Source organism: Macaca fascicularis, chromosome X (assembly GCF_037993035.2).
Source record: "Macaca fascicularis isolate 582-1 chromosome X, T2T-MFA8v1.1".
Lineage (NCBI taxonomy): Eukaryota > Metazoa > Chordata > Mammalia > Primates > Cercopithecidae > Macaca > Macaca fascicularis.
Window position 1 is genome coordinate 100822048 of NC_088395.1, and position 25034 is coordinate 100847081.

Here is a 25034-nt window from a genome sequence, read left to right on the forward strand (position 1 = left end):
TGATTCTCAGCTTGGTCATTGTTGGTGTAAAGCAGAGTTACTGATTTATGTACATTAATTTTGTATCCTGAAACTTTGCTGAATTCATTCACCAGTTCTAGGAGCTTTCTGAATGAGTCTTTAGGGTTTTCTAGGTATACAATCATATCATCAGCAAACAGTGACAATTTGACTTCCTCTTTACCGATTTGGATGCCCTTTATTTCTTCCTCTTGTCTGATTGCTTTGGCTAGAACTTCCAGTACTACATTGAATAGAAGTGGTGAGAGTGGGCTTTCTTGTCTTATTCCAGTTCTCAGGGGGAATACTTTTAACTTTTTCCCATTTAGTATTATGGTGGCTGTGGGTTTGTCATAGATGGCTTTTATTATATTTAGATTTGTTCCATCTATGTTGACTTTGCTGAGGGTTGTAATCCTAAAGGGATGCTTGATTTTGTCAAATGCTTTTTCTAAATCTACTAAGATGATTATGTGCTTTTTGTTTCTAATTTTATGTGGTGTATCACATCAATTTACTTGCATATGTTAAACCATCCCTGTAATGAAACCCACTTGATCATGGTGGATTATCTTTTTGATATGCTGATGGGTTCAGTTAGCTGGTATTTTGTTAAGAATTTTTGCATCTGTATTCACCTGGACTATTGGTGTGTAGTTTTCTTTTCTTTTCTTTCTTTCTTTTTTTTTTTTTTTTTTTTTTTTTTGTTGTTGTTGTTGTTGTTGTATCCTTTCCTGGTTTTGGTATCCAGGTGATACTGACTTCATAGAATGATTTAGGGAGGATCCCATCTTTCTATACCTTGTGGAATAGTGTCAATAGGATTGGTACAAATTCTCCTTTGTATTTCTGATAGAATTTAGCTGTTAATCCATCTGGTCCTGGACTTTTTTGTTGGAAATTTTTAAGTTATCATTTTAATCTTCCTGCTTGTTATTGGTTTGTTCAGAGATTCTATATCTTTCTTATTTAATCTATGAAGGTTGTATGTTTCCAGGAATTTATCCATCTCCTCTAGGTTTTCTAGTGTGTGCACATGAAGATGTTCATAGTAACCTTCAATAATCTTATGTATTTCTGTGGTATTAGTAATAATATCTCCTGTTTCATTTCTAATTGAAGTTATTTGGATTTTCTCTCTTTCCTTGATTAATCTTGCTAATGCTCTATCAATTTTATTTATCTTTTCAAAGAACCAAATTTTTGTCCCCTTTATCTTTTGTATTTTCTTTGTTTCAACTTATTTATTTCTTTTCTGATCTTTGTTATTTCTTTTCTGATCTTTGTTATTTCTTTTCTTTGCTGGTTTGGGTTTGGTTTGTTCTTGTTTCTTCAGTTTCATGAGGTATGACCTTAGATTACCTATTTGTGCTTTTTCAGACTTTTTGATGTAGGCATTTGATGCTCTAAACTTTTCTCTTAGTGCTGCTTTTGCTGCATCCTAGAGGTTTTGATAGGTTGTGTCACACTTACCATTCAGTTCAAATAATTTTTAAATGTACATCTTGATTTCATTGTTGATCCAAAGACCATTCAAGTGCAGGATATTTAATTTCCATGTATTTTTTTGGAGTTGATTTCTAATTTTCTTCCACTGTGATCTCAGAGAATACATGACATAATTTTTATTATTTTTTTTTATTTACTGAAACTTGTTTTGCAGACTATCTTATGGTCTATCTTGGAGAATATTTCATATGCTGATGAATAAAGTGTATATTCTGCAGTTTGGGGTAGAATGTTTCATACATATCTGTTAAGTTCATTTGTTCTATGGTATAATTTCAGTTCACTGTTCTTTTGTTGACTTTCTGTCTTGAAGACCTGTCTAGTGCTATCAGTGAAGTATTAAAGTCTCCCACTATTACTGTGTATCTGTCTATCTCATTTCTTAGGTCTAATAGTAATTGTTTTACAAATTTCGGACTTCCAGTGTTAGGTGCATACTATTTAGAATTGTGATATTTTCTTGTTGTACTAGTCCTTTTATCATTATATAATGTCCCTCTTTGTCTTTTTAAACTACTGTCTGCTTTAAAGTTTGTTTTGTGTGATATAAGAATCACTACTGCTTGCCTTTGGTGTCCATTTGCAAGGAATATCATTTTCCACCTCTTTACCTTAAGTTTATGTGAGTTATGTATTAGGTGAGTCTCTTGAAGACAGAAGATACTTGGTTGGTGAATTCTTATCCATTCTGTTATTCTCTATTTTTTTTTTTTTTTTTTTTTTTTGAGACAGAGTCTCGCTCTGTCACCCAGGCTGGAGTACAGTGACCAGATCTTGGCTCACTGCAAGTTCTGCCTCCTGAGTTTATGCCATTCTCCTGCCTCAGCCTCTCGAGTAGCTGGGACTACAGGCGCCCACCACCTCGCCTGGCTAGTTTTTTTGTATTTTTAGTATGGAGCATTTAGGCCATTTAAATGCAACATTAATATTGAGATGTGAAGTACCATTCTATTCGTCATGCTATTTGTTGCCTGAATATCTTGCTTCTTTTTTATTTCCTTATTGTCTTTTTGTTTTATTGTTCCTGTGATATTTATGTTTTAATGAGATTCCATTTTTGTGTATTTTGAGAATTTGTTTCAAGATTTAGAGCTCCTTTTAGCAGTTCTCATAGTGCTGGCTTAATAGTGGTGAATTCTTGCAGCATTTGTTTGTCTGAAAAAGACTGTATCTTTCCTTCATTTATGAAGCTTAGTTTCAATGGATACAAAATTCTTGGCTGATAATTGTTTTGCTTAAGGAAGCTGAAGATAGGGCCCCAATCTCTTCTAGCTTGTAGGGTTACTGCTGATAAATCTGCTGCTAATTTGATAGTTTATTTTATGAGTTACCTGGTGCTTTTGCCTCACAGCTCTTAAGATTCTTTTCTTCATCTTGACTTTATATAACCTGATTACTATGTCCCTAGATGATGATGTATTTGAGATAAATTTTCCAGGTATTCTTTGAATTTCTTGTATTTGGATGTCTAGATCTCTAGCAAGGCCAGGGAAGATTTCCCCAATTATTCCCTCAAATATATTTTCCAAACATTGAGATTTATCTTCTTCCTCAGAACACCGGTTATTCTTAGGTTTGGTTGTTTAACATAATCCCAAACTTCTTGAAGGTTTTGTTCATTTTTTTTAAACTTTTTTTTCTTTGTCTTTGTTGGATTGGGCTATATTGACAACCTTGTCTTTGAGCTCTGAAGTTCCTTCTTCTGCTTGTTCAATTCTATTGCTGAGAATTTCTAGCATATTTTGCATTTCTCTGTGTTCTTTATTTCCAGTAGTTGTGATTGATTTTTATTTATACTATACATTTCACTGAAGATTTTTCCCTTTGTATCCTGTACTTCCTTGATTAGCTTAATAATTGATCTTCTGAAATCGTTTCCTGGCAATTCAGGGATTTCTTCTTGATTGGAATCCATTGCTGGAGAGTTAGTGTGATCTTTTGGGGGTGTTAAAAAAAACTTTTTTTTTGGTCATATTACCAGAATGCTTTTTCTGGTTCTGTTTCATTTGGGTATAGACTATGTCACAGGGAAGAACTGGGACTCAAGGGCTGCTGTTCAGAATTTTTTTTTCTATGCGGTGCTTCCTTGATGTAGTGATTTCCCTCTTTTCCTTGGGATGTGGTTTCCTGAGAGCTTAACTATAGTGATTATTATTTCTTTTCTGGATCTAGCCACCCAGTGGAGCTACCAAGTTTCAGGCTTGTACTAGGGGTGTCTACACAGTATCCTGTGATGTGAACCGCCTTCAGATCTCTCAGCCACGAATAGCAGCACCTGTTCTGGTGGAGGTGGCAGAGGAGCGGAATGGACTCTCTGAGGGTCTTCAGTTGTAGTTTTGTTTATTGCACTAGTTTCGTGCTGGTTGGCCTCCTTCTAGGATATTGTGCTTTCAAGAGAGTATCAGCTGTGGTAACATAGGGATAATCAGGCTATGGGTGGGACCCTAGAGCTCTCAGGAGAATATGTTCTTTGCCTTTGGCTACCAGGGTGTGTAGAGAAAGACCATCAGGTAGGGGCAGGGTTAGGCAGGTGTAAGCCCGTACTCTCCTTGGGCAGTGCTTGCTGCAGCTGCTTTGGGGGATGAGGGTGTGGTTATCAGGCCAATGGATTTATGTTCCCAGGGGGATTATAGTTGCCTTGTTGTGTCATGCAGGTCACCAAGAAAGTAGGGGAAAGCTAGCAGTTACAGCCCTCACCCAGCTGTCACGCAGACAAAAAGATTGGTCTCACTCTTATTTTGCCTGCTCCAAAAGCACTAAGTTTGTTTCTAGGCAGTGAGTGAGCAGGACTGAGAACTTCCCCAGTCTGCCAGCCTCTGAGCTGTGAAAGCAAGCAAAGCTTGGCTTCTGTGCTGTGTCTGCATAGCAGACTGAGTTTTGTCCAGGCTACTATGTTTGGTCAAAATTGTTACAAAGTTCAACTGGAAGTTTTCTCTCCCTGTGGTCTTTTTCCAGTTCCTAAGGTGGCCCTCCTGTAGGACTTCTGCAAAACAAAGTCAGAAATGCCATCCCTGGGGACTGAGAGAGCCCACATGTCTCTTCTCACTGATTCTTCTACCCCTGTATTTCAATGAGCTCTCCTAAATTGTCTCAGCTCCAAGTAAGGTTTAATCTTTTCCTGTCATCTGGACCTTCAGGCTCCCCAGTGAGGGTGTGTGTTCATGGGCACGTGATACCCCTTTCACACTTTTATACTTTGGGCCCTCACAGTTTTTGAACTGTCTCTCAGGCCCTGCAGGAGCAACCTGCTTCCGTCAAAGGATCTATGGATTCTCCTGGCTTTCCTGGTATGTTCCTGTGGTATTTATTGGAGAAAAAGTTCATGATGTGAGTCTCCACAAGCTGCTCTGTCCGTCTGAGTGGGAGCTACAGTGTATTCCTGCCTCCTATCTGCCATTTTCCCCAATAATGCACTCTACTGTTCCATGTTAGAGTTTTTTATATGATACTATAATTGTTTGTTTATCTGCATATTACACTAAAATACAAGCTTTTTGAAGGGAGAAACATTGTCATCTTTTTCCCTCACTATATCTTCAACATTCTAGCAAAGCACCTAGCACATAACAATCACTTTGTAAATATTTTCTAAATGAATGATATAATAATTGAATTAAACAAAAGCTAACTGAATATTTGTAGAAAGACAAAAAAGTCAAGAGAGCTCAAGTGTAATGTGTATAAGCGCATTGGAATAAAGAGGTCATGAGTGGGAAGAAGTGTACTGGGGAACAAGATTCAAAAGGGAGTTGGTAAGATGCAGTGGGACTTGAATATCCTTCTTAGGAATTTGAAATTAATTTTATATGCATTAAGAAACTTCCAAATTTTGTTTTATTTCTTAAGAAGAGAGAAATTTCTAACCACATGAATCTGAAAAAAAAAAAGAGAGAAAAGGAAAAAAGGAAGGAAATGAGAAAAACATGTTCAAAGTGATTATAGCAGTGTGTTAAGTGTGTTGACCATTTTTGCATCACTATAAAAATACCTGGGCTGGGTAATTTATTTTTTAAAAAGAGGTTTAACTGACTCATAGTTCTGCAGACAGTATAAGAAGCATGGTGCTGGCATCTGCTACTGGTGAAGACCTCAGGAAGCTTCTAATTATGGCTGAAAGTGAAGGGGGAGCAAGCATCTCACATGTGAGAGAGGGAAAAAGAGAGCAAGGGGGTGGTGCCATACACTTTTGAATAACCAGGTCTTGTGAGAACTCACTACTGTGAGGGCAGCACTTCACTATTCAAGTGTGATCCACCCCCATGATCCAAACACCTCCCACCAGGCCCCACCTCCAACACTGGGGTTTACATTTCAACATGAAATTTGGAGGGCACAAATATCCAAAGCATATCATGCTGACCCTGGTCCCCCAAATCTCATGTTCTTCACACTTTGCAAAATACAATCACTTCTTCTCAATAGTCCTCCAAAGTCCTAACTTGTTTCAGCCCAAACTCAAAACCCCCAAAGTCAAAACTCTTATCTGAGATTAAAGTTCCTTCTACCTATTACCCTGTAAGATCAAAAATAAGTATTTACAATAACAATGGTGGTACAGGCATTGGGTAAGCATTCCTATTCTGAAAGGGAGAAATTGGCCTCACAAAAGTCTGAAACCCAGCAGGGGAGGCATTAAATCTTAAAGCTCCAAAATAATCTCCTTTTGACTCCACCATGTCGTGCATCCAAGGCACACTGGTGCAAATGGTGGGTTCCCAAGTCCCTGGGAAGTTCTGCCTCTGTGGCTTTGCAGGATGCAGCACATGTAACTGCTCTAATAGGTAGGTGTTCAGTGCCTGTGGCTTTTCTGGGCTCAAGATGCAAGCTGCCAGTGAACCTACCATTCCTGGGACTGGAAGGTGGTGGCCCCATTTCCACAGCTCCATTAAGCAGTGCCCACTGTGGACTCTGTGTGAGGAATTCAACCCCATATTTTCCTTGCCACTGCCGTAGGATAGGCTCCCTGTAGGGTTTTTTTTTTTTTTTTTTTTTTTTGAGACAGAGTCTCGCTCTGTTGCCCAGGCTGGAGTGCAGTGGCGTAATCTCGGGCTCACTGCAACCTCCAACTCCCGGGTTCACACCATTCTCCTGCCTCAGCCTCTCCAGTAGCTGGAACTACAGGAGCCCGCCATCACGCCCAGCTAATTTTTTGTATTTTTAGTAGAAATGGAGTTTCACTGTGTTCGCCAGGATGGTCTCGATCTCCTGAGCTTGTGATCCGCCCGTCCTGGCCTCCCAAAATGCTGGGATTACAGGTGTGAGCCACCGCGTCCTGCCCCCTGTAGGGTTTTTACTCCAGCAGCCAGCTTCTGCCTGGGCACCCAAACTTCCATACATCCTCTGAAATCTAGGTGGAGGTTTTCAAGCCTCCTTTACTCTTGCATTCTGTGTCCATGTAGGCTTAACACCACATAAAAGCCACCAAAACTTATGGCTTGTAACCTCTTGGATGGCAGCCTGAGCTGTATCTAGAACACTCTGAGCTGAGGCTAGAGTCAGAGCAACCAGGATATGGGAAGTAGTGTCTTGAGGCTGCATAAGGCAGTGGGACCCCAGGCCTGGCCCTTGAAACCATTCTTTCCTCTTAGGCCTCTGGGTCTGTGATGGGAGAGAATGCCTTGAAAATCTCTGAAATGCCTTTTAGGCCTTTTTTCTATTATCTTGGATATTAGCACTTGGACCCGCATTATGCTAATTTTTCTAGCCAGTGGTTGCTCCACATCCTGCTTGAATTCTTCCCCTGAAAATGGGCTTTTCTTTTCTAGCACATGGCTAGGCTACAAATTTTCCAAACATGTATGTTCTGCTTTTGTTTTAAATATAAGTTCCAGCTTTAGGTGATTTCTTTGCTCCAGCATCTGAGCATAGGTTGTCAGAAGCAGAGAGGTCGCATCTTGAAAGCTTTGCTGCTTAGAAATTGTTTTCTGTCAGACACCCTAAGTCATCACTCTTAAGCTCAAACTTCCACAGATTGCTAGAGTATAAACACAATACAGTCAAGTTTTTGGCTAAGGCATAGCAAAGGTGACCTTTGCTTCAGTTCCCAATATATTTCTCATTTTCATCTGAGAACTCATCAGCCTGTACTTCACTGTCCATATTACTATGGACATATCAGAATTTTGTTCAAGATGGTTTATCTAATCTCTAAAGAATTCCAAACTTTCCCTCATCTTCCTGTCTTCTGAGTCCTTCAAATTCTTCCAACCTTTGCCTGTTACCACCTTCCAAAGTTGCTTCCATGTTTTCAGGTATCTTTATAGCAATAGAACAGTTTGGAGGTTCCTCAGAAAAGTAAAAATTGAGCTGCCATATGATCCATTAATCCCACTGCTGGGAGTATACCCAAAAGAAAAAACATCAGTATATTGAAGAGAAATCTGCACTCCTATGTTTGTTGCAGCACTGTTTACAATAGCTAAGATTTGGAAGCAACCTAAGTGTCCTTCAAAAGATAATAGATAAAGAAAAGGTGATACATATACACAATGGAGTACTATTCAGCCATACAAAGAATGAGATTTTGTCATTTGCAACAACATGTATGGAACTGAAGATCATTAAGTAAAATACACCAGACACAGAAAGACAGATATCACATGTCATCACTTCTTTGTGGGATCTAAAAATCAAACAATTGAACTCTTGGACATAGAGAGTAGAAGGATGGTTACCAGAGTCTGGGAAGGGTAGCATAGGTGGGTGGGTGGGTTGGGGAGGTGGGGATAGTTAATGAGTACAAAAAAACAGAAAGAATGAATAAGACCTACACTTTGGTAGCACAAGAGGGTGACCATAGTCGATGATAATTTTATTATATATTTTAAAATAACTTAAAGAGTTTAACTGGATTGTTTATAACTCAAAGGATAAGCGCTTGAGGGCATGGATTCCTCGTTGTCCGTAATGTGCTTATTTTACATTGCATACCTGTATTAAAACATCTCACGTACCCATAAATATATATACCTACTATATACCCACAACAGTTAAAAATTAAAAACATCTAAAAATCTGTAATAATAACAATCTTCTTACTAATAGTCCCCAAGGTAGATAGAAATATCACCAACTAGAGAGATTTTGGGGACATTGACTTGAAACAACCTCCTTGTGAGCTAGGGATGTCAATCTCCTTCAATGTCTCTAAGAAAAAAGCCTGCTAAAATATTGCTAACACTTGGTGTCTGATCCATCCAATGCTCTGAATAGCATCCTTGGACAGTTGTAGCAGGTTTCATTGTTTAATTTAATCAGTTATTTTAACATTGATTACCTAATGTTTTCCACTCAATGAAATAGGCTTACTTTGTTTGGCATTCACATCTCATTTCTGTCATTTTAAAAATAATAAATTCTGTTTTAGTAAATCTTACATGTGTTTTGCATAAGTTACTGGGCTAAATACTCTATATTATTTTGCAGACATGAATTCAGTAGAATTTCAGGAATTTGTTATGTATTACAATAATAAAACACAGAAATATCTTTCATTGAAAACTGTAGATTAAGTTGTTTCACCTGGGAAATTACCATTCAGTTCACAAAACTCTATTCAAACATAAGTGCTATCAAACCTCCTCTGAGCACTGTCTCAGAAATACTTTAGTCAGGGTACCCACAATCCCCTAGAGATACTCTGCCCAATATTATTTAATTTATTTTAATTATTTACTTACATATTTATCTTTTCAACTGACACTAAGCTTCTTAAAAGAAAGATTCACTTTTTATTCAATATTATAGTCTACAATTGGCAAAGTACCTATTGTGTAGTACATAGTCAGTGATATTTTGATAAAGGATTAAGTGAATTACAAAGTAATACCAGAAAATAATAATAGCTATTAATAGCTATTCAGGTTCTGGCTGACTTGGTAGCTCTCTGACACCTTTAGTCTTTCAAATCCACTTTTCTAGGTTGTTCTGGAGGTGGAGTGAGATGCAAAACTTTGTCATTTATAAGCTTTTTGAACATACCTTCGAGTAAAATATCTTACTTTGGGTTCTTCCAAAGAAAGATCCTGAGACCAGGATGCAAACACAAGCAATTTATTTTAGTTAGGATATCCAGAAGCTCTAGTAAGAAAGTGAAGAAATGAGACAGATGTTGGAAAAGAGTCAATGAAGCATGCACTTTGAAGCAAGTTACAATGATGATCATTTAAGCTCAATAGCACAGGGGAGCCCGGAGAACCAGCTTAAAATTTGTTTCTCCGCTCAAGTAACTTGGTCAGGTGGGGTTTTTATTTACCAACTCTCACCAGTAATTGGTTAAGGGCTACTCCTGGGGGCTGTGAATTCTCCAGAACGTCTGTCTTGCCCTACATATTGGCAAAGTGAACTCCAGAGAGCAGAGACATTTCTTGGCAAACGGTCACAATTCCTGGAAGTCTGGCTGGTGTGCACAGAGTTGGTAGGTGCTAAGAATCAGGTATTGACGATGTTCACAGCACAGAAATTTTTCAGGCTGCTTCTTTTGAACCAAAAATAATCACCCGTTAAGAAAATCTCTGTGATGCTTATGAGGATACACTTAATACATTTTGTTGAAATATTCAAATTGGCATGTTTATTGAGCATATTTTATTCACTAAAATATGTAGAAATCTGTGCCTGTAAGTAATATTTCTGCCTTCCACATTACTGTGGTAGTCTGTGAATTATCTGGTACTTTCTTTGTTGCTAATTTGCTCTTCTTTCTTCCTTATTCATTTTTAAAATTTTATATATGAAGACTTAACAGAAAGGCATTATTTGCGATTCTTGTGAAATGGGCCATGGGATTGTTTTTCTAAAGGCAGCAATTACATATTAAGCAGTAATAAATGCCAAAAAAAAATCCAAGCCACCATGAATATACAGATAAGTACATCATTCCTGCTCTTAAGGAAGATATAGTCTGCCATGGTCTTGAGTAGGTAAAACTTCTATATGTCTTCATTCATTTATATGTTCAACAAATATTTTCAAATACTGATTAGGTGTCAGGAATTGCTAGGTGCAAAAAATACGATGTTAAGTAAAACACAGCTTTTGCCTTTATGGAATATGCATTCTACAAAAAGTGTGGACATTAATCAAGGATTCATATAAACATATAAAATTGCGTATGTGATAGGTGCTATGCAGGGGAGGTACATGGTGCTATGAGATCCTTTTTTAGGTATTCAACTTAGTTGAGAAAGTCAGGGAAGATTTATGACAGCAAGTGAGTTTTTGAATGTTGAGTAGAAGTTTACTAATGAAAGGGAAGGAAGTATCTTCCAGGCACATGGAATAGCATAGGTAAAGTCAAGAAGGAGAGAGGTAAGTAAGATGGCATGAAAGAAAGTCACTATCGATATAACTGTAAAAGGTAGGGGAAGGGTGAGACTGGAGAGCTATCTAAGGGCTAGACCTTGCAGGATTTTTTTTTTTCCCCAACCTAAATGCAATGAAAATCCATTAACAATTTGATTTGTGTTTTAAATAGTCACATTGACAAAAGGGTCAACAAACAATGCAGCTCGCTGTTGGACAATTTAAGATGTTACTGTGCTAGTGCAGGTAAGAAATAACTAAGAGAAATACAGTGGTCATGTTGTTGTAGAAAAGTAGATGGATATGAGACATGTTTATTTAGGTATAAATAATCTGACTTTGTGATGGACTGAATATGAGAGTGAGTAAAAGGAAGGTGTGAAGGATGACACCTAAATTTGAGCTTATGCAATAGAATGCTACTACAATTGACTGAGATAATTGACCTAACAAAGGAAAAAGGAAATATTTGGTGTGGGCAGATCATGAATTTGGTAGTGAGCATCTTTTCATATGTAATTGGCCAAAGCCTCCGGAGCAAGGCTGAATTAAAATCACAATAATATATATTCTTATGCCTCATCTAAACAGAAGAAGGTCTCATCATTTTATTACTAAACGTGGTATTAATATATGTTATAGGTTATTTGTAGATACCCATTAAGGGATTAAGAAAATCCTTTGTAATTTGAATTTACTAAGATATATTTACCATGAAGATATGTTCAATATTGTTAAATGCAATTTTTTACATCTATTAAGGTGATTGTATTTTTAAAATTTATAATATGTACCAAAAATATAATACCTCATTTTATTTCCAATTGTCTACAAACTTCATCGTGTTTACCTCTGATAGGGTTAAGACTGTGATAAGATTATTTTTACCTTATGATAGATGCTCTCTTCAGTCTTGCCTTCTCACAAAGAGACATGTCTTTGTATTTTATACCAATGAGAAGAAGATACATTTTTTCCTTACTGAAAAGCAACAAATCTGATCCAGGCACATTGCCCTTCTTCTTGGTCCTTCGACATGCCAGGTAATTTCTAGCCTTAAGGCTTTTGCACCTATTGTTCACTTTGTCAAGGACTCTCTTTCCCTAGATCTCTGAATGGCTAACACCCTCATCTCCCTTGGGAGTCTTGCTGAACGATTTCCTTCTCAATGAAGAATACTCAATCTTTTAAAAATTGTAACCTAACTCACATTTCCACCCCCGGCATTTAGTATTTCCCTTACCCTTCTGCATTACTTTTTCTTACTTTTTTGTTTTCAGCATTTATCATCTTAAAATATACTATGGAATTTACTCATTGATTTTGCTGGTTCTTATTGTATTTATTCTTTTAGGCCTGGAATCTAAGCCGCATGAGGACAGAAGCTTTGGTTGTTTAGCTCAATTTTGTATTCCAAGTGATTAGAACAGTACCTAACACAAAGTAAGTTAAATTGCAAATAAAGAAACAAATAACAACAAAACAACTCAAGTATTATATTAGAGATTACACAAACTATGATCCCTTTCCAGACTTCTAGTATCTCTTGGGAATCAGTTGAGGCTAATTTGCTAATACCAAAGCAAATATATGAATGAGGGGGTACAAAATCTGAGGATCATGTATTTGATCTCTTTGTTTCAGCTAAATATCCAATATTCTCAGAAGTCTCAAGCAACTCTTACTTGCATTATTCTTCCCAGAAAATTTTTTATGTTCTTTTTATCTCTTACACGTTGGTACTCACCTTCATACACACCCCCACACACAAACTTAAGGAAATAGATTTCCATGTTCACATAATAATTTCTCTCTCTCTCTCTCTTCTTTTTTTCTTCTTCTTTTTTTTTTTTTTTTTTTTTTTTTGAGAAGGAGTCTCCCTCTGTCGCCAGGCTGGAGTGCAGTGGAGCCATCTGGGTTCACCGCAACCTCTGACGCCCTGGTTCAAGCAATTCTTCTGCCTCAGGCTCCGGAGTAGCTGGGATTACAGGCTCGCGCCACCACGCCCAGTTAATTTTTGTATTTTTAGCAGAGACGGGGTTTCACCATGTTGGCCAGGATGGTCTGGATCTCCTGACCTCGTGATCAGCCCGCCTCGACCTCCCAAAGTGCTGGGATTTCAGGGGTGAGTCACGGTACCCGGCCCTCGTTTCTCTTTTATAAGCCTACTTTTGAGTTGGCACTGCATTTCCACATATATACAAAAAGATAACAATAGCATTAAAATATCATCATGTATAGAATGATCTATTTCTATGTATATTATTTGAAGAAAATAAAAATCCTCTTATACTGTGATAACCACACTTCCTGAGTCATTTTGTATCTTTCACACGCACTTAATGAAGCCAACTGCCTTTAACAGATTTTTCGTTTCAGGACTAGACTCCTGAGAGCTTTTATTGTTACTGTAATTTTTCAGCTTTTTTTTCCTCTGAGTAATATTTTTAATTTACCGTAATAATTGTTGATATTTCTGGGGTACATTGTAATATTTAAATACTTGTGTAAAACAGGTAATAATTAAATAAGGGCAATTAGCATATCTCTCATCTAAAATACGTATCTTTCATTTGGGTTGGGAACATTCAAAATTTGCTGTCTAGCTATTTGAAAATATGCAACAAATTGTTAATTACAGTCACCCTGTAGTTCTATGGAACACTAGAACTTATTACTTCTAACTAACTGTAATTTTATCTCTGTTTAACAACCTCTGGTTATCCTTTTTCCAACACACTTCCCAGCCTCTAGTAACCATTATTCTACTCTCTATTTCAGATACCAGTACTTTTTAGATTCCACATGTGAGTGAGATCATGCAGTATTTGTCTTTGTGTGCCTGGCTTACATCATTTAACATAATTTGTTTCGGGTTCATTCATGCTGTCACAAATGGCAGAATTGTATTCTTTTTGTGGCGGAATAGTATTCCATTGTGTATATATAAGAATTTTCTTGATTCGTTCATCTTTTTATTGAGAGTTAGGTTGATTCCATATTTTGGCTATTGTGAATAGTGCCATCGTGAACATGGGAGTGTAGATATCTCTTTGATATATCGATTTTGTTTCTTTTGGATAGATATCCAGTAGTGAGACTGCTGGATTGTGTGGTAGTTCTATTTTTAGTTTATTGAGAAAGCTTTATACTGTATTCCATAATTTATATTCCCAGCAAGAGTATATAAGAGTTCCCCTTTCTCCACATCCTCACCAGCATTTGTTATTTTTTGTCTTTTTGATGATAGTCATTTTTACTGAGGTGGGATAATATTTCATTGTGGTTCTGATTTGCATTTTCCTGAGAATTAGTGACATTGAAATTTTTTCATATACCTGTTGGTTATTTGTATGTCATTTTTTGAAAAAGTGTCTATTCAGCTCATTTGCCCATTTTAAAATTAGGTTATTTGTTGTTTTGTTGTTGAGTTATATGAATCCTTGCATATTCTAAATATTATTTTTTTCTCAAAGTTTACAAATATTTTTCCCATTCTGTTGGTTTTCTCTTCACTCTATTGATTGTATTCTTTACTGTGCAGAAGTGTTTTAGTTTGATATTGTTACATGTGTCTGTATTACCTTTTATTGCTTGTACTTTTGAGGTTTTATTTAAAAAATCTTTGCCAAGACCAATGTTGTGAAGCATTTCTTCCATGTTTTCATCAATTCGTAATATAGTTTCGCATTTATGTTTAAGCTTTTAGCAATTTTGAGTTGATTTTTGTAGATGGTGAGATATAGGTGTAGTTTTACTCTTCTGCAATGGATATCTAGTTTTCTCAGCACCGTTTATTGAAGAGGGTGCCCTTTCCCAAAGGAATGTTCTTGGTACCTGAAGGAAACCAAAACATTTTACCCCCCAAAATACTTTTTTGATATATTTTGAGATGCATGTTCAGAGGACCTGTCAACAGAAGTAGCCCTGAAAATCTGTCTTTTGTGTGGGAAATTTGCATAAGTAGAAAAAAATCTGCATTGATATAGCCAGGCTTTCTCTGAAGCTCTCTGTTGTCTAGATCTAGGAAAGATCTACTGAGATTCTGATGCTATTAAAAGTCTGAAACAAACATTTACTATCTATTCTCTGTTAGGGTTGGTAACTGTGAGGTTTAATATACATAATAAGTTTATCTTTGCTAGCCAGGCCTTTTCTTCTTCACCTCTCATAACCTGTTTTGCCACCATAATATGTTTTGTCATGCTATGAACCTCCATTTATTCTGTAACCTAAATAGTATAAAATCTTCGGCCATCTGGCCACTTCTTTGAGTTCTTGTATGATTTTCATGAACGTAAATACATTTGTATGCCTCTTCTCCTATTAATCTGCCTTTAGTCAGTTGATTTTTAGTGAACCTTCAGAGGGTGAAGTTGAAGTTACCCCTTAGTTCTCATCAGAATTTTGTTGAAAGTTAGTGGACTGTAAATATGTGGATTTATTTCTGGATTCTCTATGCTGTTCCATTGGCCTATGTATCTGTTCTTATGTCAGTGTCTTGCTCTTTTGGTTATGATAGCTTAATAGTATGTTTTGAAGTCAGGTAATGTAATACTTCCAACTTCATTCTCTTGCTCAGGATTGTTTTGTTTATTTAGGGTCTTTTGTGGTTCCACTGTATATTTTAGAACTGTTTTTTCTATCTCTGAAGAATCTCATTGATATTTTGATAGGGATTGAATTGAATCTATGGATCCCTTTTGGGAAGAAATTAGTATTGTGAAGAATTAATATTTTTGAGTTTTAGTATATGGATATCCTGCCACTTATAATTAGCATTTGATTTAGTAACAATCTGGTCTAGGTTAATGACAACTTAATTTCAATTATATACAAAAACTTTACCTCTATACAGCTTTGTGTTAGTCCATTTGGGCTTTTATAACAAAATACTATACACTGAGTAGCTTAAAAACAGTCAAAATTTATCTGTCATAGTTCCAGAGGCTGAGAAGTCAAATACCAAGGTATCAGCAGATTCAGTGTCTGGCGAGGGCCTGCTTTCTGTCTGATAGAGAGTGCATTCTTGCTACGCCCTCGCGTAGTAGAAGACACAGTAGCTTCTCTCTTAGGCCTCTATTATTAAGGCCCTATTCCCATCCATGAGGGCTCCACCCTTGTGACCTAATCACCTTCCCAAACCACAACTTCTAATAGTATATCCTAGGGGGTTAGAAGTTCAACATATAAGTTTTGGGAGAACAAAAACTTTCAGAACATAGCACACCACCATTACCCCTCACAAATTACATGTCCTTCTTACATAAAAAACACATCTACTCCATCCAAGGAGCCCCAAAAGTTTTAACTAGTTCTGGCATTAACTCAAAAGTATGAACTTCACAGTCTCATCTACATATCATCTAAATCAGATATGTGTGACACTAAAGATACAATTGATCCTGCAGCAAATTTTCCTCCAGCTGTGGAGGAACTTTTTAACTTTTCTGAAATGGAAAAAAAAAGTTATGTGCTTCAAAAATATAATGGTGAGACAGCCATAGGATATACATTCCCATTCCACAAGGGAGAAATGAGAAAAAAGAAGGAGATAACAGGTCTCAAGTAAGCCTGAAACCAAAAGTCAGACAACATTAAATCTTAAGTCTTGAGAACCAACTTCTTTGACTTGATGTTATACCCTCTTGGACTACGGGGACTCTGGTTTCATCTTCCAAATCAACTAGTGTGAGTCCTGCCTTCCAGACACACTGGGACAGTGGCCTTGGGCCTACTGCTTTGGACAATCTTGCCTCCAAGGCAACTTTGTGTCTAGGTCCTATTCTCTTAGCAGTTCTTTGCAGTGACCCCCATCTTCATGGCACATGTCTGTACCTGACACACATGCTTGCTATTCTCTGAGGCTGAGATCACATGATAATGGCTCTATTAGTCTGGGGCTATGAGAACATTCCCACTCCCACAGCTCCTCTGGGCATTGCCCTAAAGGAAATTCTTTATAGTGGCCCCATACTTTTTAGGACTTATGCACTGTGAGCCTGTGATGGGAGTGGCAGCCCTGACAATTTCCAAATTGTCTTTTGGGTTATTCTTCCTTTGTCTTTGAAAAGAGAGCTTAGATTCTGTTTAGATGGGTGACTGATCTTATCAAATGATCATTTGACCAAACCTTTAGTGTTTTTTCCTTAACATGCTTTCTCATTTTTTTTTTACCATATAAACAGATTGATAATTTTTCAATTATATACATTCTGCTTCCCTTTTGATTAATAAATTCATCTTTAAGTTATTTTTCTCTTCTTAAATTTTCTAGTGGCAATCGAGAAAAGCCACACCCTCAACATTTTACTTATGACTGTCCTCAGTCAAATATCAAATTTCATGTCTCAAAGTTTCTACCTTCCACAAAACACCTGGACAGAAACACAATTCAGTCATGTTCTTTGCTTCTTTGTAAAAAAGATATACTTTTCTCCGATTGTCAGCAATATGTTCATCATTTCTGATTAACATCATCAGAATAGCCTTTACTGTTCATATTTCTGTGAACACTGTTTGTGACTATTTAAATATTCTCTAAGAAATTTGAGATTTTCATTCTAGCTCTTCTAGTTTTTTTTAGGCTCTTACTAGAATATCCCTTAATGATCTATTCACAGCAATGTAGGATTTTTTGTTTTAGCATGTACCACATACTCTTCTAGCTTCTACCCATTATCCAATACCACAGCCATTTCCACATTTTTAGGTGTTTGTTATACTAGCACCCTACTTTCAATACCAATTGTCTGTTTAGTCCATTCAGGCTGCTGTAACGTAGTACCATAAACTGGGTGGGTTATAAACAACAGAAATTTATTAATCACAATTGTAGAAGCTCAAAAATTCAATATCAAGGTGCCAGCAAATACAGTGTCTGTTGAGGGCCGATTTTCACATTCATAGGTGGTGTCTTTTCACAATCTCCTCACATGGTGGAAGAGGTAAGACAGCTCTCTTGGGCCTTCTTTATACAGATACTGTTCCCATTCATGAATGCTCTGCTGTCATTATCTAACTACCTTCTAAAGGCTTTTCCTTCTAACCCCTCCTAATACCATCACCTTGGGGGTGACAATTTTAAGATATGAATTTTGGGGGTACACAAACATTCAGATCATAGAAAATATCATTATCTTTCCCTCCTTTGTACTGCTATTAACATAAAAATTACCTTCTTATACATTGTCTGTACCACAGAACAAATTCATAATTAGTACCTTATGCAGTTGTCTTTGAAATTAGGAGTAGAAAAATATTACAAATAAAAAATACATTTAAACTGTCTTCAATATTTATCCGCAGAGTTGCTCTTACTGGAACCTTTTCTTTCTTTATGTTGGTTTTAATTACTGCTTACTGTTCTTTCATTTAAATCTAAGGAAATCCCTTTAGTATTTTTTGAAGGGTAGGTTTTCTAGTGAAGGCTTCTCTCAGTCTTTGTTTATTTGGAAAATGTCATCAGTTCTTTTTTTTTTTTTTTTTTCCTCAAAGATAGTTTTCTGGATATATGATTGTTTATTGACTGTATTTTTTCTCTAGCATTTTGAATATGCACCATAGGTCTGTGATGTGTTCATTTTTCTTCATTGCTTTTTCTTTTTATTCCTCAGAGTGCATAATATGAATTGATCTATCTTCAGATTTATTGGTTATTATTATTTCTTCTAGTTTCTTAAATATGTTGTTGATTCTCTCTAGTAATTTTTAAGTTATTATAGGTATAAGCTCCAGAATTTCTATTTGAATATATTTTTTTATGTAATTTCTCATTATTGACTTTCTCTATTTGATAAGATATTGTTTGCAAACATTCCTTTAGCTTTTAGACTTTCCTTTTTTCTTCTTGAATATTTTTAAAGTAGTTCAATTAAGTCTTTTCTAGTTAGTCTGACCTATGGGCTTGTGTGGAGACAGTTTCTATTGACTTTAAATTTCTCTGTGTATGTGCCATGCCACATTATTTCTGTGCATGTCTCATGATTTTTGTTTGAAATCTGGACATTTTAAATAGCTGGTGGAGTTGATGATGGACATTGTGATGAAGGAGGCTAAGAGCTGTGACCGCCTGCAGGGTTTTCAGCTGACCCACTCCCTAAGTTGAGGAACTAGGTCTGAGTTGAGTACCCTTCTCATCAGCAAGATCCAGGAGGAGTACCCATATAAGATCATAAACACATTCAGTGTACTGCCTTTGTCCAAAGTGTTAGACATGGTTGTGGAACCCTATAGTGCCACCCTGTCAGTCCACCAGTTCATAGAAAACACGTATGAGACTTTATGCCTTTATGATGAAGCTCCCCATGACATCTGCTTCAAAATCCCAAAGCTGCCCACAGCCCCCTACAGTGATCTGAACCACCTGGTTTCTGCTGCTATGACTAGAGTCACCACCTGCCTGCACTTCCCTGGCCAGCTAAATGTTGACTGCAGAAACTGTTCGTGAGTGTAGTCCCATTTTCCCACCTGCACTTCTTCTTGCCTGGCTTTGCCTCACTGACCAGCTGGGGCAGCCAGCAGTATTGAGCCTTGACAATGACTGAGTTCACCCAGCAGTTATTTGACACCAAGAACATGATGGCTGCCTGCAACCTTCACCATGGCTGCTACCTAGTGGTGGCTGTCATTTTCAGGGGCTGCATGGCCATGAAGGAAGCAGATGAGCAAATGCTTAACATCCAAAACAAGCACAGCAGCTACTTTACTGATTGGATCCCCCACAGTGTGAAAATAGCCATCTGTGACATCTTACCACCAAGGTTAAAAATGCCCACCACCTTCACTGGCAATAACATTACTATCCAGGAGTTGTTCAGGTGCATTTCAGAGCAGTTCACAGCCATGTTTAGGTGCAAGGCCTTCCTGAACCCACATGTGAATGAGAGCATGGATGAAATTGAGCATTGAGGCTGAGAGCAACATGAACAACCTGGTGTCTGAGTACCAACAGTACCAGGATGCCATGGCTGAGGAGGAGGGAGAATTTGAGAAGTGAACTAGGGAGGAGGTTCACTTCTAGTTGCACCTAGTAACTAGAGCCTTCTGTTGCTGGGTGAAGGGCAAAAGCAGTATGAATTATTTGTTCACTCACAATCTGTTCTGATAGCCATGTCTTACTGTGCATGCACTTGCTGTTCTTCTTGCTACATGTTCACTTCTATCAAAGCATTTTCATAGTTAAACAAAAATATGGCAATTATGAAAATCAGATTGCCACTTTCCCCAGGTTTTGTTTTTACAGTTTTTTGTTCATTTTTGTTATTAGTTTTTATTTAGTTACTCTTTAAAGCTAATTTTGTAAAGCCTGTATTCTTTGTCATGTGTGGTCACTGAAGTCTTATTTAGTTAGCTTAACAGTCATTTAATGATTGGGCAGAGATACATTAAATTCCCAGAATCAATTAGTCTTCCAGTCTTCGTAAAGTGTCTCTGTTTATGTGTTCTCAGCAAGGATGTTTACATGTCTGACTTAGCCTGAGCCCAGGAGGCAGAGGTTTTATTGAGCCAAGATCATAGCATTACGTTCTAGCCTGGATGATGAGAGTGAAACCATGTCCCACAAAACAAACAACCAACCAACCGAACAAACAAAAAAAACAAAACCCAAAAACAAAACAAACTCATTATAAGCATTTAATGTGTTATCTGCCTTTTTAAAGCTTTTTGATTAGATTATTATTTTCCCCAACTCTTACCTACAGCCTTAGGCAACCATGATGTTTAACAATTGCCTCTGATTGTTCCTGAGAAAGATGTCAGGGAAAAAGTGCTTGTAATGGGTGAGCTCTGAATCATGTAAAATATAAGAGCCTTTTTGAGTAGAGAGAATCTTCCAGGAAACTATCAGATGGATCAAATAATAATATATCCCTTGGAATGTGTTTTTAAAAGTGCTTCACTCCCTCTCTGTCTCCTCTGTTAGCTGTCAGGCTGCTGTTTTTTATCATAATGGCAGGTTGTTGATTTTCAAGGCCCTAGAAGAGCTGATGGAAATAAATGTTCCCCAGATAGCTGCAAGTCATTGAATAATTTTCAGAGTTTTAAAAAAGTTAATTTTGTCAATTTTTGCTAGTGTTCTCATTAATTATATGGAGGAGAAATTTTGTGTAACTTCCTACTTCATCGTTTTGTTGTTGTTGTTATTACCTTACTATTTCTTTTTGAGTCTGTTTTGGTATGATATAATTTTCTACAAACTGATGCATTATATATAATACTTTAAAACTTAAAATTGTTCATAATTTACTCTAATATTTTTAATCTCTGTATCTGCAAACTTGTAGCCTTTTCCTTTCGTAATATTGTTTATTTTTGCTGTCTGTCCTTTCTTGTTGATCAGTGATTTCTCGATTTTATTAGTTTGTTTTTTAAATAAACTTGTGACTATTTGGTCCTATCTACTCCATTTTTTAATCTTCTAATTTATTAAGTTCTGCTATCTGGTTTTTTTTTTTTTGTTTCCTCTATTTCTTTAGATTTCATTTTTTTTGACTTGACTTTAATGGTTTTCATTGGATTCTTAGCATAAGTCTATAATATTTTATTTTGGATTATACATAAAATCTATACATTTTATTCCAAATACTGTTTTAATTTCACCCAATTAGTTTTGACAGTTGATATTTTTATTTTATTTAAAATTATTTTAGATTACTTCTTCAACTCATGAGTTACATAAAAGTGTTAACAATTTTTTTCTGAATTCTTCTTTGTTGTTTATTTCTCAGTAATTGTGTCATTGTCAGAAAATAACATTTTTGTCACTGAGTTCTTTGAAATTTATCCTTTTTATAATTTCAAATATTATTTTAGATTTAGAGGATACCTCTGCGGGTTTCTTATCTGGGCATATTATATGCTGCTGAAATTTGGAGTATGATTTATTCCATCACCCAGATACTGAGCATAGTACACAACAGTTAGTTTTTCAACCCTTGTGTCCCTCCCTTACTGTTCTTCTGAGACTGTGTTTTTAAAATTATAGCAGTAAGGGAAATCTGATGCAGCTTGTTCCATCTTGCTTCTGACTTCCCAACTGTCCTTGCTCATTCCTGGGCATAGGCTAACCTAACTGTGGAAAGAAGTTAGTTTATAGTTTAACCATGAAAGTAAAGATGATATTAGTTCTTCCTTAAAACTAACCCCCTTCTTGCCCAGGGACTGAAAATCATGTTTGTAAGATTAATGAAAGGCTACCACATAGGATTATGGGAGAAACCTGAACTCTGCTAAGGTACAGGTGTAGTTTTTATAATTCCTTACTCTTTAGGAGTCATGTGGCCAGAGGTCACAAGATTTGTGACTTCCACAATTGCTCCTATAGATAACATCACTATTGTAGAACCTAAGATTGTTTTTTTGAGGATATATTTCAGACTGATTCCACCCAGACTCATGACTCATTTCTCAACTGATCTGGTGGTCCCACCCAGAGGCAGACTCAGCACACAAGAAACATTTTTCACACCCCTAACATTTCATTCCCAACCAATCAGTACCATCCATTTGCTAGCCCCTGTTCCCCAAATTGTCCATAAAACTTTAACCTCCAAACCTTCAGGAAGATTAATTTGAGTGATAACTCCAGTTCTCCAGCTTGGGCCAGCCTCATGTCAATTTAAGTTTTTCTCTATTGCAATGCTACAGTATCAGTGAATATTTTTTTGATGAAATGGCAGGAAGTATCTGTTGGGTGATTACATTAGAAGTTTCCAGTGTTGATGATTGCCATCTTGAAGTCCCTGAGTACCCATTGTTTGATACTTACTTTATGGCCCCATATACACTTTATGTTGGAATCAGCTTTTGTGAAAATAATATATATCTTGAATCTATTGGGTGGAAACCTCTCTATATATTTATTAAATGTCTCATTATTGTTTTTAAAATCTTTTACATATTCTTACTGATTTGTTTTCATCCTACTGGATAACATCTAACTTTAAATCAGGGTTGGCATTTTTTTCTCTCAACAGGATCAGATTATAAACGTTTTAGACCTATGGTCTCTTTTATGACTACTTATCTATGTCATCATAACATGAAAGAAGTCATAGATAATACATAAATGGATATGCTTGATTTGCAGTAAATCTTTATTTACAATAAGAGACAACAGAAAAAGTTTTGGTCTGTGTGGCATAGTTCGCTGATACCTTGCTTAAAGAAACATTATTATCACCTCCCATTATGATAGTGGATGTTTTGATTTATCCTGAAATTTTGTCTATTTTTGCTTCCTATGTTTTATGTTATGCAGTAAGTCATGCAAGTTTAGAATTATATTTTTTCTGTAAATTACATTTTACATTTTAATAATTTGATGCTCTTTTATTTCCGCTAATATATTTTCATTAGTGTGTAGTCTGGCTAATATTAACATAGCTGAATTTTTTTTTAGATTAATATTTTCCTTGTGTAACTCTTTTCTCATCCATTTCCTTTTAAGATTTCTGTATGCTTTTGTTCTCATATAGAAACCCTTGTACGTGGTTCTCTAAAAGAGTCCCATATAAACTGAATATTTTCTTTTGAGTAGTTACACCTTTTACATTTATAGCATGTCACTTCATAATAAGAATACTTTCTGAGAAGTGCATCTTTAGGCAATTTTATTGTATGAATATAAAAGAGCGTACTTACACAAACCTAGATGTTATAGCTTGCTATACACATAGGCTATATGGCATAGAAACTTGTATAGCATGTTACTAAACTGGATACTGCAGGCAGTTGTCACACAATGGTAAGTATTTGTGCATCTATACATATCTAAACATAGAAATACAGTAAAAGCACAGTATGATAATTTTATAGGAACATTGCGGTATATGTATTTCTTCATTGACTAAAATGTTGTTATGTAGTACATAACTGCACATTATTTACATATATGAGTATATATCTACCATAAACTTTTATATTTTGTCTTCCTTTTAGTGTTCATTTTCTCTCTTTTTAGATTTAATAATTTTCACTATTTTTTTCTTACTAGCTTACATTCTATTTTCTTCTTCTATTCTTTAGTGGTTACCCTAGAATTTTTTAAATGTATACTTAACTTATTAATGTAAAAAATGATATTTCTTTATCCTCCTGATCAGTAACAAGATCCTTAAAAGTCCTTACTTATGATAATGCCTAACATATGCATTTGATTTTATGTATTTTAATTATAACTCATTTGCTGATCCCCTTAGAAAAGTCATGAAAAATATCATTATTTTAGTTTCAGTCAGTTTTATTTTCAATTTCATGTAGATTTACCCTCATACTTATAATATTTACTTGAGATTATTTCTCTTTTGTCTAAAACTGAATTCCTTAAAATTTACTATAGAATCTTTTGTTTGCAAACTATTTATTTTGTGCCTACATCTATCTTTATTTCCCCTTGTTTTTGAGAGAGTTTCATTGAACATGCAAATTTAGCTTAGTTATTTCCTCACAACACATTGAAAACATTATTCTAAAATCTTCTGGCTTTTATATTTACTGTTGAGAAGTTAGCTGTCTTTTTTTAAATAATCTGTCTTTTTTTGACTGCTTTTAAATGATCTATTTTTTTTTTTTTTTAGGAAGGTGAGTGTTCTGAAGTTTCACTCTGCTGACTAGTTTTATATTTCTTTTAACAATTTTATTTATATTTTGATAAAGTAGAAATCACAGTTTAATTAATTCCCATGCATACACCTCATCCCATTACAATATGTATCTACTCACAGTTAGTCTTGTTTTATCTATAATTATGGCCATCTCTACTTCTGAATCCTCAGATTATTTTGAAGCAAATTCCAGGTATTGCTTTTTCCAAGAAAAAATTAAGAAGTATCTCTAAGAGATAAAAACTCTTTTATAAAAACATAACCATGTTAGTGTTTTCATACCCCCAAATTTTAATAATAACTTCTTAATATGATTAAATATACAATCATAGAGTTATTCAGATAGTCTTTGAAATGTGCATTTTTCTCTCTTAAACTATGTGTTAGCCCATTCTTGCATTGCTATAAAGAAATGCCTGAGTCTGGATAATATATAAAGAAAAGAGTTTTAATTGGCTCACTGTTCTGCAGGCTGTACAAGCATGGCTCCAGCATCTGCTTCTGGTGAGGGCTTCAGGAAACTTACAATCATGGTGGAAGGCAAAGGAAGAGCAGGTGGTATCACATGGCAAAAGCAGGCATGAGAGAGATGGGAGAAGGTGAAACATTTTTTTA

At 36.0% G+C, this 25034-nt stretch overlaps 1 pseudogene; it reads left to right on the forward strand.

The window, feature by feature from the left end:
* Positions 1-5567: 5567 nt before the first annotated feature.
* On the forward strand, positions 5568-19810 carry LOC102127401 (tubulin beta-4 chain-like; annotated as a pseudogene).
* The last annotated feature ends 5224 nt before the right edge of the window (positions 19811-25034 follow it).